Consider the following 18,370-nt stretch of genomic DNA (forward strand, 5'->3'; position numbering starts at 1 on the left):
ATGCAAAGCCACAGGAACATCTATGCTTGCTTATCTGTAAAAAGTAATTTAAAACTACATTTACAGCAGTGCTCTGATTCATATAATTTCAAACTGGCAGTTAGCATGTCATTCTCTACTGGTAATGCGATAGTCTGCAGTTTGTGCAATATGCTTGTACCCTATTGTTAAAGGGCAAATGCGATTGCTGGAATCCTGCATTGAAAGAGTGGCTGATTTGCATTCTTCCAATTGAACACATCTCATCACTTACAGGAGATAAGCTGAAATCAACAAATGCTGAGAGTTTTAACACTACTTATTAGTGTCACAAGCAGGCTTAAATCGACACTGCAATGAAGTTACTGTGAAATCTCCTGTCGCCACCTATTCGGGTACACTGAGGGAGCATTTAGCACAGCCAATTCACTTATTCACCGCATCTTTCGGACTGTGAGAGGAGAGCAGAGCACCCGGAGGAAACCCACGTAGACATGGGGAAAACAGACAAACTTCACATTGACGGTCACCAGAGCCGGGGATTAAACCCAGGTCTCTGGCGCCGTGAGGCTAAACACTGTGCCATTGTGCTGCCCTCAAGAAGATTTTTTTTAAAGAGGAAAAATGAAACAAAAGAAAGTTTACAGAAAAAGAGAAAATGCAGCCAGTATTCCGTCACCCATGCAAACAGCACCACTTTATTTCATTGGGCCACACATACTAATGCTTATACAATTCCTCACTCAAATCATTCGGCATGTACAATTCAATCACCCACCATGACAGTCGGAAAATAAATAGCATCATTGAAATGCATTGGAAAGTTAAATATGACTCCGAATTCTCTTCTTAATAAAAGATGATAAATAACACAATACAGCTGTGATGAATGAATAGCAGTCCTAATTCCCACATATAAACGGAAAAACTACTCACTTACACTCGCAGTCACCTTGAGTTATTGCTCTCTCACACTCATCAATTAAAAGCAGTTACCATCCTTCATGCATGCACTAACGCACAAAATCATTCTTTCAAATGCTGAAGTCTGAGTGCTTTAATCTTGTGTGGACTGTTTATTCAGTATGTGCCCATGCAGCAAGGAAAGAATGGACCCATCATTTTTTTCCCCTATTTCACACTGCGTCTCTTCATTAGTCATGATGTGGAGATGCCGGCGTTGGACTGGGGTAAACACAGTAAGAAGTCTCACAACACCAGGGTAAAGTCCAACAGGTTTATTTGATAGTAAACCCACAAGCTTTCAGGGTTTGTCCCTTCATCAGATGACGAAGGAACAAACCCTGAAAGCTTGTGGGTTCACTATCAAATAAACCTGTTGGACTTTAACCTGGTGTTGTGAGACTTCTTACTCTCTTCATTAATATCATTGATTTAGCCGGTGGGATGAAAACGCACATGTTTTGCTTCCTTCCACCATAGAATTTGGAACGGCACGGTAGCACTGTGGTTAGCACTGCTGCTTCACAGCTCCAGGGGACCTGGGTTCGATTCCTGGCTTGGGTCACTGTCTGTGTGGAGTTTGCACATTCTCCTCGTGTCTGCATGGGTTTCCTCCAGATGTTCCAGTTTCCTCCCACAGTCCAAAGACATGCGGGTTAGGTTGATTGGCCGTGCTAAAAAAAAAACTGCCCCTTAGTATGTCCTGAGATGCATAGGTTAGAGGGATTAGTGGGTAGATATGTAGGGATATGGGGATGGGGCCTGGGTGGGATTGCAATCAGTGCAAACTCGATGGGCCAAATGGCCTCTTCCTGTATGGTAGAGTTTCTATGAATCATTCAGTAGAATCCCTACTGTGCAGAAAGTGGTTATTGGGCCTATCGAACCTGTACTGACAACAATCCCACCCAGATCTTGTAACCCTACGTATTTACCATGCTAGTCCCCCGGACACCAATGGGCAATTTAGACTCTTAGAGGTTTACAGCATGGAGAGAGGCTCTTGGGTCCAACTTGTCCATGCTGCCCCTTTTTTTTAAAACACTAAGTTAGTCCCAATTGCCTGCGTTGGGCCCATATCCCTCTATCCCATGGTCTTACCCTTGTAACTGAAATCATAGCTAATTTAGTGTAGTTAATTCACCTAACCTGCACATCTTTCTACAATAGGAGGAAACTGGAGCAAATTTGATCAAGTTATTGAACTTGAAGTTGGGGAACAAAGTAATCACATCTCTGACCTAGTGACAAAAAGAGAAGTTTCCACTTGTCTCAGAATCAGTGTACAAATACAATTTAATGCCTACTCAATTTTCACCTTGGAGGTATTCAGAGCTACAGCTGTGAGGTACAGACCAACAGTCACAGAAAATCAGATTTCTAAATCTGCAACATCTAATGGCAATAACACATGTTTTTACCCTGAGAAAGACCAGTCTTAAGGGAAGCTTTCTTCCGTGAGCAATGAAATTGTATGCATAATGAAATCATAAATCCACTGTCTATAAATGAATTTCAGACTTCATTATGCAGACGAGAATAAATCCTCGCCTCTTGTTCTGAGATCTGCTAAATCTTTGATAAAATGCAACTCCCTGCCCACTGGGTCTAATTTCATCAAGTTCTGTGAACTGATTAAGTTAATGTTGACATACGAATTAAATGCTACCTTGTCAGAAGCTGGCTTATTGGCTTCTTACTCGTTAACATAAAGACAATTTCTTCATTAAATGAGAGCAAAACAAAACAGGAGAGCAAATTTTGGCTCAACACCCAGCTTCTATATCATACCTCATGAATATTACACCCCAACCAAATCACCTGGGGGGAGAGTTTTGCATTAATATAGCCCAGTTCGTAAAGATAACTATGCAAAACGTCTTAAGATATTCACAGATTCCCAGAGCTCCATGATCTGCTGTATACCTTTTGACCACAGCAGCACAAAAAGAACATTTTATTGCACTGAGTATTTGTGGTTTTGCCAAAGGTTTCAGCAGTAGACAAGTCAGTAATTAATAGGCGTTTATTAGGCTTATTTAAAATGTAATTGGACAAAAGAAACAGTTTATTAAATTTTCTGGGAAGACGAGATGATGACAGCAGGAAAGGATTTTTTAAATGAAAATTTAGATCTGAAATATAATTGGAGAGACGTATGTGATACCAGACAGAGCTCCAAGGAATACAGAGTAACAATTTAAAAGGGGAGATATTTTGAGACATCATTAGTTTTGCCTGAGTTATGTAGGTACAGTTGAGATGATTTGAATATAAAATTGGGAAGAATGAAAGATTTAGTCAGTTTGATGAAGACAAGTCAACGTGGATTCACAAAGCAGAGATTGTGCTCCACAAGCTTGATGAAGATTTGAAAACATCGCTGCCGTATTGGATGACAGAAACCTAGCGAATGTTTGCACCCCAAAGTTCTTGAGAACTTGAGGGAAAATGCTGCCATTTTTCTGAGTTGGTGGAAGCAGGATTTGGTTACGTATTCGTCCATTTTTCTACACGTTAAAAATTGTCACCTGATAATGCTCATCTACATAAGTGCAGATGCATGAAAATAATGTACAAATAAGAGTACAACATTGTAAGAACTCTCACAACACCATGTTAAAGTCCACAGGGTCCATTTGGAATCACAAGCTTTCATAGCGCTGCTCCTTCATCAGATGAGCAACACACCAAGAGCTCGTGATTCCAAATAGACCTGTTGGACTTTAACACGATGCCGTGAGACTTCTTACTTTACCCACCCCAGTCTAACAATAGCATTTCCACATCATGGTATAACATCATATAACAATTTGTCTTCATTTACAATCTAGCCACACCTTTATGTCCTTGGCACCATACTGCAACATTTTGAAAGGCATATTTTGACAATGCAATGAATTAGAGAGCATTATGAAAACAAACAATGCAATGGAAATAGGGCAATTTCTTCTACCTGCCCTTTCACCTGCAGCAATTCCCGCAGAAATGTTATAAATAGCTCCGCTGTCCTCCTGAAGTACTCAAGTGTCACAGTTCTAAGCAATGGGCTAGGGTCAGGGTTCAAACAAAGACAGATGGTAGTACCACCCTTCTGCGTTGTTAATGAAACTGGTCAACCATAGGAAATAGCACCCCTGTTTCTTGAGATTTTGGAAAATTTAGCAACGGATTGAGTCCGCTTTTCCCAGGAATTAACTTTTAGGTCCAGTAATCTAGAATCGCAGAATTATACAATCACTACAGTGCAGAAGGAAGCCATTCGGCCCATCGAGTTTGCACCAACTCTTCAACACTGGGCATCCTACCCAGTCCCAATTCCTGTAACCCTGCAAGTTATCTGTAAATCCCTGTAAATTCCTGTGACTTATCATGCCAATACCCCTAACCCACACACCCTCGGACACTAAGGCACAATTTAGCATGGCCAATCAACCTGACCTGCACATCTTTGGACTGTGGGAGGAAACCAGAGCACCTGGAGGAAACCTTTATAGACACGCGGAGTACGTGCAAACTTCACACAGCCAAGGCCAGAATTGAACCCAGGTACTTGGCGCTGTGAGACAGCAATGCTGACCAAAGTGCCACTGTGCTGCCGAAATACAGGAATAAAGCAGCCAGGTTTAGGGTGATTGGGACCCAACATATTGGCAGGTCTATTTAAATACAGAGAAATACAAAATGATTCACCAGGGGGTAAAGATGGAACATTGAAAATTTTGGTTTCAGGAAATGTCAGTGAAGAAAGGTGAATGAAATTGGGAGGGATTAAAAAGTTAAAAAAAACTTGGCTAAAACAATCAGTGCAAGACAACTGTGAAAAATGCAAATCAGAAATAGGGAAAACATTTTTTTTGAGGATGTAGTGAGAGCAAGCTGATAAATCAAATACAAAGACTTATTCTCAATGGTAGAACAGAAGACGTGAGGATGTGCAATGAGATAGGGCAGAGGGGATGGGTACTGCTGTGTCGAGTGCCTTAAAAATATGTGCAGACCGTGGCTGGAATTTTCCCGTTCGTTCAGATGGGATCCACTGACAATGCAGCACCATCTCAGATTTCCTGACACGGAGGGGTGCATTCAGCGGGAAACCCCGTTGACAACAGTGGAGCCAGAAGATCCCGGCTGAAGGCCAATGATGGGCTGCGCCCCACTGCCGCGAAATACGTGACATGTTGTATGGAAAGTCCCACCCCAGTTATTGGACAGGGTCTGCCTAACTGACCTGGACAACAAAACCTACTGTATCAGATTAAATTGGCTAAGGATACCAATAAAATGCAAGTGCTCAGACAATAGTTTTGCAGACAATCTTTATCACGCCGCACAAAAACTACCCTATGAAAAGGCCAACAATTACAGAAGCTTTACAGTTGAGAAATATGGCGATGGGGGTGGGGAGTGGGGTAGTTGGAAATCAATATTCAATGATAAAGTGTCATTGATTTCACGCAAATATCCCTCCTCTTGCCCTGCCAACACTTAGCTGCAATTTGGAAAGGAACTGGTGAAGTGGAAACCTAATAATTGAGGTACCCCATGAAATCGAAATTGGCCCATTTATAAGACTTCGCTTATTAAACAAAGCTCATTTTTTATTGATTTAAGTACATTACCTGAGAAAATAACCCCTTGTAAAAGGGAATGTTCCCATTTACCATGCACACTGTTCCCTAATCAGCTCAACATCCATCAGCAGTACCATTCACAGACCTGTCAGCAGAAACAGCTGTGAAAATGTCAAACCAATGTATCAACAACAGCTCGTGCTTAGATAGCCTTTTATAATGTAACGCTTTGAAGCATTGTTATCCAAACAATGTTTCACATTCAGCCGCGAGGAGATAGTTCGACCAGATGACCAATATCTTGGTTCAAAGAGGAAGGTATCAAGCAGTATCTTAAAGGAAAGATATAGAGCAGCAAAGGGATTCAGGGAAGGATTTCAGAGCAAAGGGCCTTGGCAACGGAAGGCACTGTCAACAATAGCCGATTGCCCAAATTCTGGAATACTCAAGAGACCAAAATTGTCAGAGTGCAGGGATCTCAGGGGTTGTAGGATTGGAGATAACAGAAGAGCAATGTCACGGAAAGATCTGAAAACAACAACGCTTGTAAAGTGTTCATGTCTCACTGGAGAGGCCTGGAGGCTTGTGTGGTTGAGCTTAAACTGTTTATTCCGAACATACAACTATTCATGCACTTCCAGAGCATCATCCTAATGAGGTAATATCTCCATGCCGACTCCCCTCAGACTCTCTCCACACAACTCTGTCCCCTGTCTACTGCCACGTGCCTCTCTACATCTTACTGTCATCAGTCGATACTGTTCTCCAGTCCCACATTGATCCTTGCTATGCCGAACACTTTTATGCCACCTCCCCTAAAGTCATTAGCCACCATATTTACAACACAATTTTTTTTTAAAATATGTTGCCCACTTCATCAAAGAACATGGAAAATTACAGCACAGGAACAGGCCCTTTGGTGCTCCTGCACTGACCATGCTGCCCAACTAAACGAAAATCCCTACCCTTCCGGGCACCATATCCCTCTACTCACAACCTATTCATGTATTTGTCAAGACGTTCCTTAAAAGTCACAAAAGTCTTCCTCCCTCAAGTCTATGATTTTATAAATTCAGATGGTCTGGAGGTTCAACAATTCTCCCTGATCTCCCAGGTAGTATTGTCTGTTTCTGGTACTCAGGTCTCTCCTTCAGATTTGCTTTCTCTGCTCCTTTGTGTTAAATTTCTCTTCATCAACCATCCATGTCATGGGGTCCATTTGTTTGTGTCGTCCCTTCCAGAGAGAATATCCCATTTGTTCATTCATAGAGTGCACTCTGGTTTTATTTATTCATAAGATCTGTCACATTCTTCCTGGAAACTGACATTTCAAAATGGAACTTCCATTTCCACGTTTCATAATTTCACTCAAATGTTTGTTTTCTCCCTTCTTTTCCAATTCTTCTTCAAGCTTATTAATCTTTTCATTCAGCTCAGCAATTATTCTGGTGAGTTGAATTGTCTGCGGAACCCTTATATAAATTGAACAACTTCACATGAGTGTTCAGTTTCCTTCAGAATTTTTCTTCCATGGCCACGAACTGCTCCTGAGATTCTTTCAATCGACCCATTAGATCCTCAATCTGTTCCTTAGACTTTTCCTTAGTTACTCAAAGTCTAAATTTGCTCTTCCATACTTTGCATCTCATCCTTCAAATTGGATCAAGGTGCAAGTATTTCATTTCTCTTTCCAAGATAACGTTTCAGCATCTCTTGGTCTTGGCTGTTAATTCTGCATTCAACCAACTATTCTGCTGCCTCACAACATTAGGGTTCGATTCCCAGCTTGGGCATTGTCTGTGTGGAGTTTCTACATTCTCCCCGTGTCTGCGTGGGTTTCCTTCAGGTGCTCCGGTTTCCTCCCACACTCCAAAGATGTGCAGGTTAGGTGGATTGGTGATGCTAAATTGCCTCTCAGTTTCAGGGGGACTAGGTAGGGTAAATGCATGGGGCAATGGGGATAGGACCAGGATGGGGTTGTGTTTGATGCAGACTTGATGGGCCGAATGGCCTTCTTCAACACTGTGGGGATTCTAATGTGATTCATTTGTAATTAATTTTCCCATTTGAGGCATTTTTCACAATCCTTAGATTGTGCCGCATACGGGCAGCATATTGGAGATAATGTTACAACTTTATAAGACCCTTGTCAGACCCCACGTGGAGTACTGTGCACAGTTCTGGTCGCTTCACTACAAGAAGGATGTGGAAGCTATTGAAAGGGTGCAGAGGAAATTTACAAGGATGTTGCCTGGATTGGGTGGCATGCCTTATGAAGATAGGTTGAGGGAGCTAGGTCTTTTCTCCCTGGAGAGACGAAGGTTGAGAGGCGACTTGATAGAGGTGGATAAGATGTTGCGAGGCATAGATAGGGTGGATTCTCGGAGGCTATTTCCCAGGGCTGAAATGGTCGCTACGAGAGGACACAGGTTTAAGGTGCTGGGGAGTAGGTACAGAGGAGATGTCTGGGGTAAGTTTTTCACTCAGAGGGTGGTGGGTGAGTGGAATCGGCTGCCCTCGGTGGTGGTGGAGGCAAACTCGCTGGGGTCTTTTAAGAGACTTCTGGATGAGTACATGGGATTTAATGGGATGTGGGTTATAGATAGGCCTGGTAGGTATGGATATGATTGGCGCAACTTGTGGGCCGAAGTGCCTGTTTGTGCTGCAGTGTTCGAAGTTCTTAAAAGAGACTTCTGATACTTGAAGTTCATCAAATTCTAACTTTTCATCTGCAACCTGATCTTCTGTTCACAGATATTGGTTGTCTACACTTAATAGGTTTTCCTTAGCAGAAACAAATTCTTGTGTTATCCTTCAAGCTCTCAGTCTGCAATTTCACTTGTGTGATTTTTTTCTGAAACTCTTCACTCTCCTTTGTGAAGACATCAAGTTTCTTTTGCAACTGTTCAACATCTTGCTTGACATTCTTGGCTGTGATTTTCATTTCAGCCAAGTTATTTTTCAACAGCTCAATGGTTCTCAGTTAACTTGAGACATGCAAGTCTTTTTCTTCAAGTTCCTTGATCTTCAACATCGTTTTTACACTTCCCACTCTTATTTTTATCTTTTCATTCTCCGTCTACACTCGAGCTATATCATTGCCTTTCATTTCAATTTCACTCTTAAGCAGAGCTGTCTCAGGTGAAGCCTACACATGTTTCAGATCTGGAATTGTGCCACTCGCGGTTTCAATTTCTGCTTACAGTTTACAAATCTCTCATGTCTTTTCTTTTCAGTGCCTCCTATTCTTCCATTCAGCTTGTTTCTCAGCCTAAAAATATCCAAGTTCATCTTTCCCTTCAATTGGGCAATGCTGCAGGAGCAGTACAGAACTCTTTTCCTGACTGGTGTTGCAAGTTTTTTTTTAAATTCATTCGTGGGACATGAGCGTCGCTGGCTGACCAGTATTTATTGTCCATTCTAGGGCAGTTGAGAGTCAACTACTGTGGCTTTGGAGTCACATGTAGGACAGACCAGGTAAATATGGCAGATTTCCTTCCCTAAAAGACATTAGTGAACCAGATGTGTTTTTCCGACAATCGTTTCATGGTCACCAGTAGGTTCTTAATCCCAGATTTTGTATTGAGTTCAAGTTCCGCCATCTGCGGTGGCGGGATTCGAATCTGGTTTCCCCAGAACATTAGCTGAGTTTCTTGATTCGTAGTCCAGTGATAATACCACTGGGCCACTGCCTCCCCTTCTACTTTTTTTGCTCCAGAGGAATTCTTTATCTTTCACTTTTTCTCCTACAATCTTTCACCTTTTTCCACAAGTTCATCCTTTTCATGCACAGCTTTAATAAACTTGCTTTCCTTCTCTTCATATACATCTTTGAGAATGTAATGTTTTCTCCAAATGTTCTCCCAAATGTCCAACCGTTTTCTTCAGCACTGCAGTCTCTTTCGTGTACCTCTTGGCTTCCTACTGGAACATTGAACATCATTGCGTCTTTGGTTCTTCAGATCTTTCAGAATAGCATCAATTTGATTTTACTTCTGTTCATAATTCTCCTGAGGAACATATCCTCAGGTCAACAGGTGTGTGTGCAGGTCCAACAGGTTTTCCTTGAGAAGCTCAGCTGCTTCGTCTTGGGTTTTCTTACAATTCAACAGAGTCTTTACAACTTAAACCTGCCTTTCTTCCATTCTGCTTTTCAAGACAGTCTTTAGTTCTTCACCCTGCTGAAGAGTTGTGGGCTCCTTTTGCATTGGATCAAGAAGTTCATTAGCTGTTCTTTCAACTGTTTATTTTCTCGTTGACTTCCTGCCAATTTGCACTGCATTTCAATGCATTGCTTTGTCACAACCGATAACTCCAATGTGGCTTTTTCTGAAGTAGTGCTCAACATCTTTTTTTAACTCTTGTTTTTCCAGAGACACATATTGATGTTTTCCAAAGTTTCTTTCAGGCAGCAACTCCCTTGCATCCCATGTCTGCCTGTTATACTGCCTGGCTGTACTTCTGGCTGAGATCTTCAAATTGAGTTCTGACATAAACATTTTCCAGTGGAATAACTTCAGTTTCTTTTTGCAGTTTCTGTTGCTTTTCAGTTACATCATATAGCTTTCCTTTAATTGCATCCATCTGCTTGTTCTACTCACCAACTACAGTTGCAATATGGGTACTTTGACTACACTTTCAAAAAGTTCTACGTTTAAGCTTTTGGGCTGCTTCTTCGCCTCTTCTTTCCTCTACACTTCAACTCATGTACTCCATTGTGCCAGCAAAGTATGCAAGCATCTTGCATTTTGTTTGAACATTGTCTTCCTCTCTCAGGGGTCTTTTTGCCTTTATGGTGTTTTATTGGTCTGTTCCATACCTTTTTGTCAGGTCTGCACTCTCCATGGCTTGGAATTTCAAGTACTCACCAAAGGCTTTTCATACCTCATCAAATGTGATTGAGGATTCATATATACCTTGTCTTTCAATTAACCTGTTAGCATTTTCACCAAATAACTATTAACTTGTACTTTATTAACTGCAGTTCAGGGGAGTACAACTTTGAATGATGGTGCACTTCTAAAGATGGTGCTGCAATAAGTATTTTTTCAATGCTTCTTCACACGCTTGTCAGGTTTTGCTGGACTCCTACGCCGATGGTGGACCCGACCTCAAAGGGATCGATTCCGTGCAGCATTTTTTTCAAACAAAGATTTGGCCCCTTTACAACATTTTCTGAGTATTTTGGGGTGATTAAAAGCTGACTCTTGGCTTTGGCTGACGTTTTAAAGCTTGGGCTTTTCTGAAGGGGCCTAGGCCCACCATGTGGTGTGGTGCCAACACTGAGCCAAGGCTGACAGTGGGTGATTATCAAAATGGGCTGCTTTGGCTAATTAATAGCTTGAAGACTTTTAAAGGCTAGTTCATCTTTGGAACTGAATTTTTGCTCATCCCTGCTAGGTCCTTCGACTCTGCAATTGATAGAGATTCACAATGCACCTCCACTCTAGTAGAACAGATTTCCCCCCTGCTCTTCAGTCTTTATGCTTGTAATCAAGCTTCCTTTTAGGAAATCTATACCTGTGTCTTCAGTACAGACACACTTTAGTTAAGTCAGTGTCCTGTTCCTTTAGTTTTTTCAAATACTGGGGTTCTTCACCAACCTCTTTGGTTAATTCATTAACTGTAACCTTGTAAGGTTATTTGGTGGCTTACTAAAAGGTCTGGAGTCTTGTGTGCTTGATTATAAACTACTAATTGTAACACATAACTATATACATATCTCCAAGGCATAGGCCTAACCACTACTACTTTCATGCTGATGTCTCTCCGACTCTCTTTAAACAACTCTGACTCTCTATAAATAACTCTTTAAACATGTCTCCTGTCATGTACCTCTCTACATCATTCTGTGGGTGGTATTGTTTCCCACACGACAAAGATGACATTTCTGAATTATGAGCATTATTTAAATGGGAGCCAATATGCATCAGTGAGCAGGGTAATTAAAATCAGACGACAGGGAGCAAACTTTCTGACACAGGTAAAAGATGCTGGCTTCTCTCTTCCCAATATTTAGTTTGGGAAAAGTTCTGCCTCTCCAGGACTCAATGTTGGGCAAGCTGTCCAATAGTTTGGAAGCAGTGCAGGTTTATGCGAGGTGGAGATGGCCTAGAGGTGGGTCTTGTCAGTGTGTACATGTGGAAACTGTCACTGTTTTTTCTGAAAGATTACGATGGCATATTTAAAGGTGAGGGGGGCAATATCTGAAGAGAACGAGAAGCATCAATTATAGCAGATAAAATAAAGATCAGAGTGTTCGAGTGGTCAGCGGTTTAGTGGGAATGGGGTCAGGAGAGCAGAAGATAGTTTGCGGAGAGCAAGAAGGGGGACAGGAGAGCAACCAGAGAAGGATGTAAAACCAGCTGAAGAAACAGCAAAATGTAAATGAACATTTTTTCCTTTAAATCCTTCCCTTACAATCCAGCAGACTGATATTAAACATCAAAAGGGAGCTGACATTTTCCCGGGAAAAGGCTATCAAAACTTACAAACCTAAAATGATGAAATGCATTGAGGCGATGCAAGATAACAGAGATTAAAAACCGCAGTGTCCTTCAGAATCCAATTTACCATTAATTAAAGAAGCCTTTGGAGCTGTCTACGCATGATTACTTCATTTTAATTTGACATTTTAGCTGCTTTGTTAACCACCTGATAAACCTGGCTAGAGTGAACATAAAACATAGGTGATGAGTTTTACTTGGGTGCTTTACGGTCAGGCCGATTGCCTCGCCCAGTCAATGCCATGAGCTGGAGGGCTGAACTCTCCAGCGATCACACCTCATCTGAATCTCTGGTGAGCTGTGTACACCCCCTCCAGTGCACTTAAACCTCTTAAATGCAAACAGTCTGTCCCTCTGGAGACCCCCGTCGGGAATTGGAGTTGTGTTTCAATCAGGAACTCTGAGGTTTAGTCACATGGAGTTGGAACAGGTGATAGTTACAGACAGGTCCTCTTCATGAGGGCAAGATTCAACTTTCAACATCATCTCAGCCTTCTGCACGCTCGTGTAAATTCCTTTTGTCCAATTCAACCCTCTTGGCCTCTTGGCTAAGATCAAGTGTAGTATCGACATGCTGCACTTAGTTGAAGACATTAGGTTACACTTCAGCTTCATTTGAAGCAATTTTTTAAAGCAGCATCTGGGCCTTTTGGCTAAGATGCAAATTAGATCAAGCCTTGGAGGTAGAGCTACACCTATTCCAATCAGCTTGGATCATGTAGGTCAGGCCCAAGACAGGAGGTGAGAGCCCTGTCTTGTCAGCTTAGATCGGGAATGTCTCAACTTGTTGGGTCTCTGAATTGGCTTTAATTTAACTTGATTGGATTGGAATAAAGTTAAAAAAAAATTCAACCCTCATAATGTATGACTCTGTTTCCCCTCAGCTCCGATGAAGGGTCATCTGGAGTTGAAATGCTGGCTCTATTCTTTCCCCACAGATATCGTCAGACCTGCTGAGATTTTCCAGCATTTTTCTGTTTTTGTTTCAGATTCCAGCATCCGCAGTATTTTACATTTATCTCCAGAACATTAGCTGAGTATCTGGATAAACAGTCTAGTGATAACACCACACGGCCATCGGCTTTCCTTGCGATGATGTGAAAACAAAGTTATGTTTAAGCCTGCTATAACAGCATCGACAGTCAGTCAATGTGTGATTCAAATGAGGACGAGATTGTTCCCAGGCACACTCATCTTATGGTCTTGAAGAACGTGGCAGAGAATGTAACTGCAAAACAAAACAGTGCTACAAGGGGTTTAACTACCAGCCTTAGATTTTGGGTTGAGAATGAAGCTCTGATGTATCCGTTCCTCGATGTTAGATTTCCCACAGCACAGAATTTGATTTGATTCCCCACCCAATACTCCAAGCAATTTGCTTTGCCACCATTCATACTTCTCCAAATATTCGGCAGCGCAGCAGTCACCGTCCTCATTTGAATCACACACTGACTGACTGTCGATGTCCTAATAGCCGACTCAAACATAAATTTATTTTTACATCATCGCGAGGGGAGGTGATGGCCGTGTGGTATTATCGCTGGACTATTTATCCAGAAACTCAGCTAACGTTCTGGGGATAAATGCAAAATACTGCAGATGCTGGAATCTGAAACAAAAACAGAAAAATTCTGGAAAATCGCAGCAGGTCTGACGATATCTGTGGGGAAAGAATAGAGCCAACACTTCAAGTCTAGATGACCCTTCTTCGGAGCTGAGGGGAAAGAGAGTCAGCAGGGATTTATATTATGAGGGTTGAATTGGACAAAAGGAATTTAAGTGAGCATGCAGAAGGCTGAGAAGATGTTGAAAGTCTCCATGAAGTGATTAGAATGCGTTAATACATTTGTTTTGCCTAACATGTGATACACAATTACTCAGAAGGGCCAGATCTGGACGAGGAAATGAATCTGGATGAGGAACTGCCAGCCACCTGACGAAGGGACAGGCTGTCCCGAAAGCTTGCGGCTTTTGCTACAAATAAACCTGTTTGGACTTCAAATTGGTGTTGTGGGATTTCTTTCTGTTTTACCCCAGTCCAACGCCGGCATCTCCACATCATGAGGAAATGTCTCCATTCAATAGTCCACACAAATGCAGGTAGAAGTTCTTCAGATCCTTGACACAGACTGTACGAAGAACATTAAGAATGGCAATGTTGGAGGCCATTTATAACAGAATGTTTTGTCCACCATCTTCACTGAAGCAATGGTGTTGCAGTGTGATGCCACTCAAATACAAATGCTGAAACGTCACTCATCATACTCACCTTAATTCCTCTAGATTCATGAGGGACTTTTGAGATCTGTGTGGGTTGTGTTAGGGGGGTACATGGCATGCTCATCAAAACATTCTTGTCTGGATATCACGTAAACTGCAGCAAACCAACACATGCAAGTGTTTTTTTTTGTTGCCTCCTTCAGGATTGTTTACCCTCCCAGGTTATCTGGGAACCTGCTGGAATTAAGGGTTGCTCTCCCACACATTCACACTAGCAGCCTGAGAGAAAAGCAAATCTTCTGAATCCCCCACAAAAAATACACTGCTCATAATTAAAAAGACCTTAGATTTATCAAGTGTGTTTCCTGCTAACAGATGTCCCAAATGTGCGTTTTCAGCCAACATATTACTCCTTAAGTGTTTGTTACTGCTTCCCTTTGGGAATTTGACAGCCAATTTGCACTTTAAGGTCGCAGAAGTAGCAAGGAGATAATTGCCAATTAATGTATTTTAGTGATTTTGGTCGAAAAACAAATATTGGCTGCAATATCAAGGAGCAATCTCTTCTTCAAGTAGTGCTCTGGGGTCTGTAGTTTAATGTAGGGAAGTGTGAGGTCTTGCACTTTGGGAGGAGAAATCAAAAGGCAAATTGTGATCCAAATGGAGAGAGACTGCAGGTGAGTAAAGGTCAGACTGCATGAATCATGAAAAGCTAGCAAGTAGGTCCGACAAGTAGTTAAGGCAGCAAATGGCATTTTGGCCTTTTCTTGCAAAGGGGTTGGAGTTCAAAAATAGGTAAGTTTTGTTGCAACTGTACAGGGCGTTGGTCAAGACCGCATCTGGAATACTGAGTACAGTTTTGGTCCCTTTACCTGAAAGAGATGATTGTAACATTGGAGGCAGTCCAAAGGAGATTCATTAGGCTATCCCTGAGGTGAGAGGATTGTCCTATCAAGAGAGACTAAATAGCATGAGCCTGTATTCCTTGGAGTTTAGAAGAGTGAGGGGTGACCTTATTCAAGCATTTCAGAGTGTGAGAGGGCTGGACAAGTAGATGGTGAGATGTTTTTACTCGTGGGTGAGTCTCAAAACTAGGGGACATCCACAAGGCCATTTAAAACTGAGGTGAGTAGAAATTTCTCACAGAGGGTGGTGAATCTCTGGCATTATCTGCTCCAAAGAGTAATGGAGGATGGATTATTAAAATTATTTCAGGTGGATAAATATTCGATAAATTGAGGAATAGAGGGCTATGGGTAAATGGCACAGAAAAGGAGTTGATGTCGGCATAGATCAGTCGCACTCATATTGAATGGTGGGGCAGATGTGGACAGCCTTGTGGCTGACTCCTGCTTCTATTTCATGTATTCTTGCGCTGAAACTAAAGCAGTTCAGAACAAGTGGACTAAATTTTAAGTGAGTGTTATATAGGCAAATGCAGCAACCAGGTACTCTGGAAGTTTTCACAAACGGTAGGCTGATGAAAGACCATATTCTTTTTGGTGGTAATATTTGAGGGAAAGATGTTCAACAAAAATCTACAAAATAAAAAAAAAAATCCCCCTGATCTCCTTCAACCAGCTTTCCAAATATTCTCTGCCCACACATCAGGTTGACTGGGCATCATTTGAAAATAATAACCTGTACTTCGCAATTGTAACAACAGTAAACTGGTCAGCAATTGCTGTCGTTAGACTGTGAAACCGAAACTCAACAACAACAAGGGTGGCATGGTGGTTAGTGCTGCTGCCTCACAGCACCAAGGACCCAGGTTTGATTCTGGGCTTGGGTCACTGTCTGTGCGGAGTCTGAGTGGGTTTCCTCCGACAGTCTGAAAGATGTGCTGGCGAGGTGCATTGGCCAAGCTAAATTCTCCCTCAGTGTACCCGAAAAGACGCCAGAGTTTGGCGACTAGGGGATTTTCACAGTAACTTCATTGCGGTGTTAATGTAAGCCTACTTGTGACGCTAATAAATAAACGTTCAAAAAAACAAATCAGTCGCCTGCACATGCACAGTTAAACGTGGAAATCTAGAACGAGCAGTTACTAATCCCACACTCATCCACAGAGTACGCCTTGAAGTCCTTCCAAATCAAATGCAATCAGTAATCACTAAACTGACGTGAAGTTCCATTTTTTACTTCATTCCAACACTACTAAAAACCTTTGAAGATGAAATGCTTCATTAGAATGAGATATTACTGGATTTTTAGCAGTACAGAGAGTCATAATTGCTGCTCAACAACTTAAATAGATAACACTGCCAAATTATTTTATGCGAGTGCATTGCCAAATTTCTCAATTCGATGATAAAAACACCATAGTTTTTTTTAAAATTAAATATTTTGTTAAATCTTGTCAAATAATATTTCAGCTGCAACCTTAATCATATGTTTATGTCCCAAACTTGATTTTGCTTCTGTAAACCGAGAAAAAGTGAATGATAAAACCTGCTTTACTTCCTGTTTGCTATCTGTGGGAATTCTGATAAGATTGGCAGCTTAGCCTGCTTGATAATGCCACTGTTACTGGGTGCCAGAGATGCCCCCCTCATGCCAGACCAAAAGTAATGATGAATAGGATGAAAGCCACACCACAGAGATCGATAGTTCTCTTCGAGATCAGTTGTGACCACTATCTGATTACAAAATCACAGCCGTGATGTACAGAAAAGGGTGTTATATCTCTGGCAATATGGCACTCCTGATGTGGGTATGCCGGCGTTGGACTGGCGTAAACACAGTAAAAAGTCTGACAACACCAGGTTTTAGTCCAACCTATTTATTTGATAATATACTCACTAGCTTTCGGGGTTACCCCCTTCGTCAGGTGAATGGAGAGTTCTGGCCTCAGACAGAGCATATAAAGCACAGACAGTGCTTTATATGCTCTGTCTGAGGCCAGAACTCTCCATTCACCTGACGAAGGGGGTAACCCCGAAAGCTAGTGAGTATATTATCAAATAAATAGGTTGGACTAAAACCTGGTGTTGTCAGACTTTTTAATATGGCACTCCCACAGGACAACACCAAACTGTCAACCTCGCTTTCACACTCAAGTTTCGAACGCACTTTGGACCATAACCTTCTGATTCAGAAGTAAGAGAGTCCACAGTACAACCAAGTATTAGTTGATGCATCCTGCGTACTTTACAATTACACTACTGAGTTGAATTTTGCTGCATACTCCAATGTCCCATCGCTGGGACTGAAAGAGGGTGATGAGACTTGGGACCCAGAGAGACCTAGTGCTGGTGGTGGCCAATCACAGAACTCAGCAGCGTTGTGACTCTAGCGCAACCAGTGCTGAGGCTTCAACACCAGGGTTAACGTCCTCCAATAGTGGCACATCCTGAAAATAGGAGAGTTAGGTCGGAGGAAGCTAAGTCTGGGTCCCGGTGATTAGAGAAGTTCAGGGGTTGTTATGGAGGATTGGCAATGCAGTTGCTGCAATGGGAGGCTATTGCTGCCTGGTGGTGCCTCCATGGGCTGGGGAGAATCCATCAAGGGGAATACTCCGTGCCACTGAGATGCAGCCAGGTTTTATTTGGCAGTCATTCAATGTAACAGCAAGCTGTCCTCAATTGGTCACTTAAGTTGATCAATTGGCTCCCAGCCATCAAGTTTGCTGCCAATGCAATATAGCACAGTGGTGGGATAATCAGGAAGTGCAGGAAGAGGCCATTCTGCCCACCGAGTCTGAACCGACAACAATTATACCCAAGCCCTATCTCTGTAACCCCACTAATCCCTCTAACCTACGCATCCTGGGACAATAAGGGGCATTTTAGCATGGCCAATCAATCTAACCCACACATCTTTGGACCGTGGGAGGAAACCGGAGTACCCAGAGGAAACCCACATTGGCGCGGGGAATATGTACAAACTCCACACAGACAGTGACCCAAGCCGGGAATCGAGCCCAGGAGCTGTGAGGCAGCAGTACTAACCACTGTGCTACCGTGTCACCCTATCACGCTCCCCTCCTGATGGCTCCAATCTGTGCCAGCTTGCGAGCTCTGTCACATCCCAGCCTTTGCCAGTGCGCCAAGAAAATATAGCCCGATGATTCTAAATTTTTGGCTGGTAAGAGGTGTCCTATGACAGAGGGTAGACGCTTACAGTCAA

The 18,370-nt window shown here is 42.3% G+C and overlaps 1 protein-coding gene across 5 annotated transcripts in view; it reads right to left on the minus strand.

Moving 5' to 3' along the window:
* astn2 (astrotactin 2) overlaps positions 1–18,370 on the minus strand; it is a 1,598,826-nt gene that overhangs the window by 867,085 nt on the left and 713,371 nt on the right. The gene's annotated exons all lie outside the window — the stretch shown is intronic.

This window comes from Carcharhinus amblyrhynchos, chromosome 25 (genome assembly GCF_965287045.1).
Source record: "Carcharhinus amblyrhynchos chromosome 25, sCarAmb.v2.hapA, whole genome shotgun sequence".
NCBI lineage: Eukaryota > Metazoa > Chordata > Chondrichthyes > Carcharhiniformes > Carcharhinidae > Carcharhinus > Carcharhinus amblyrhynchos.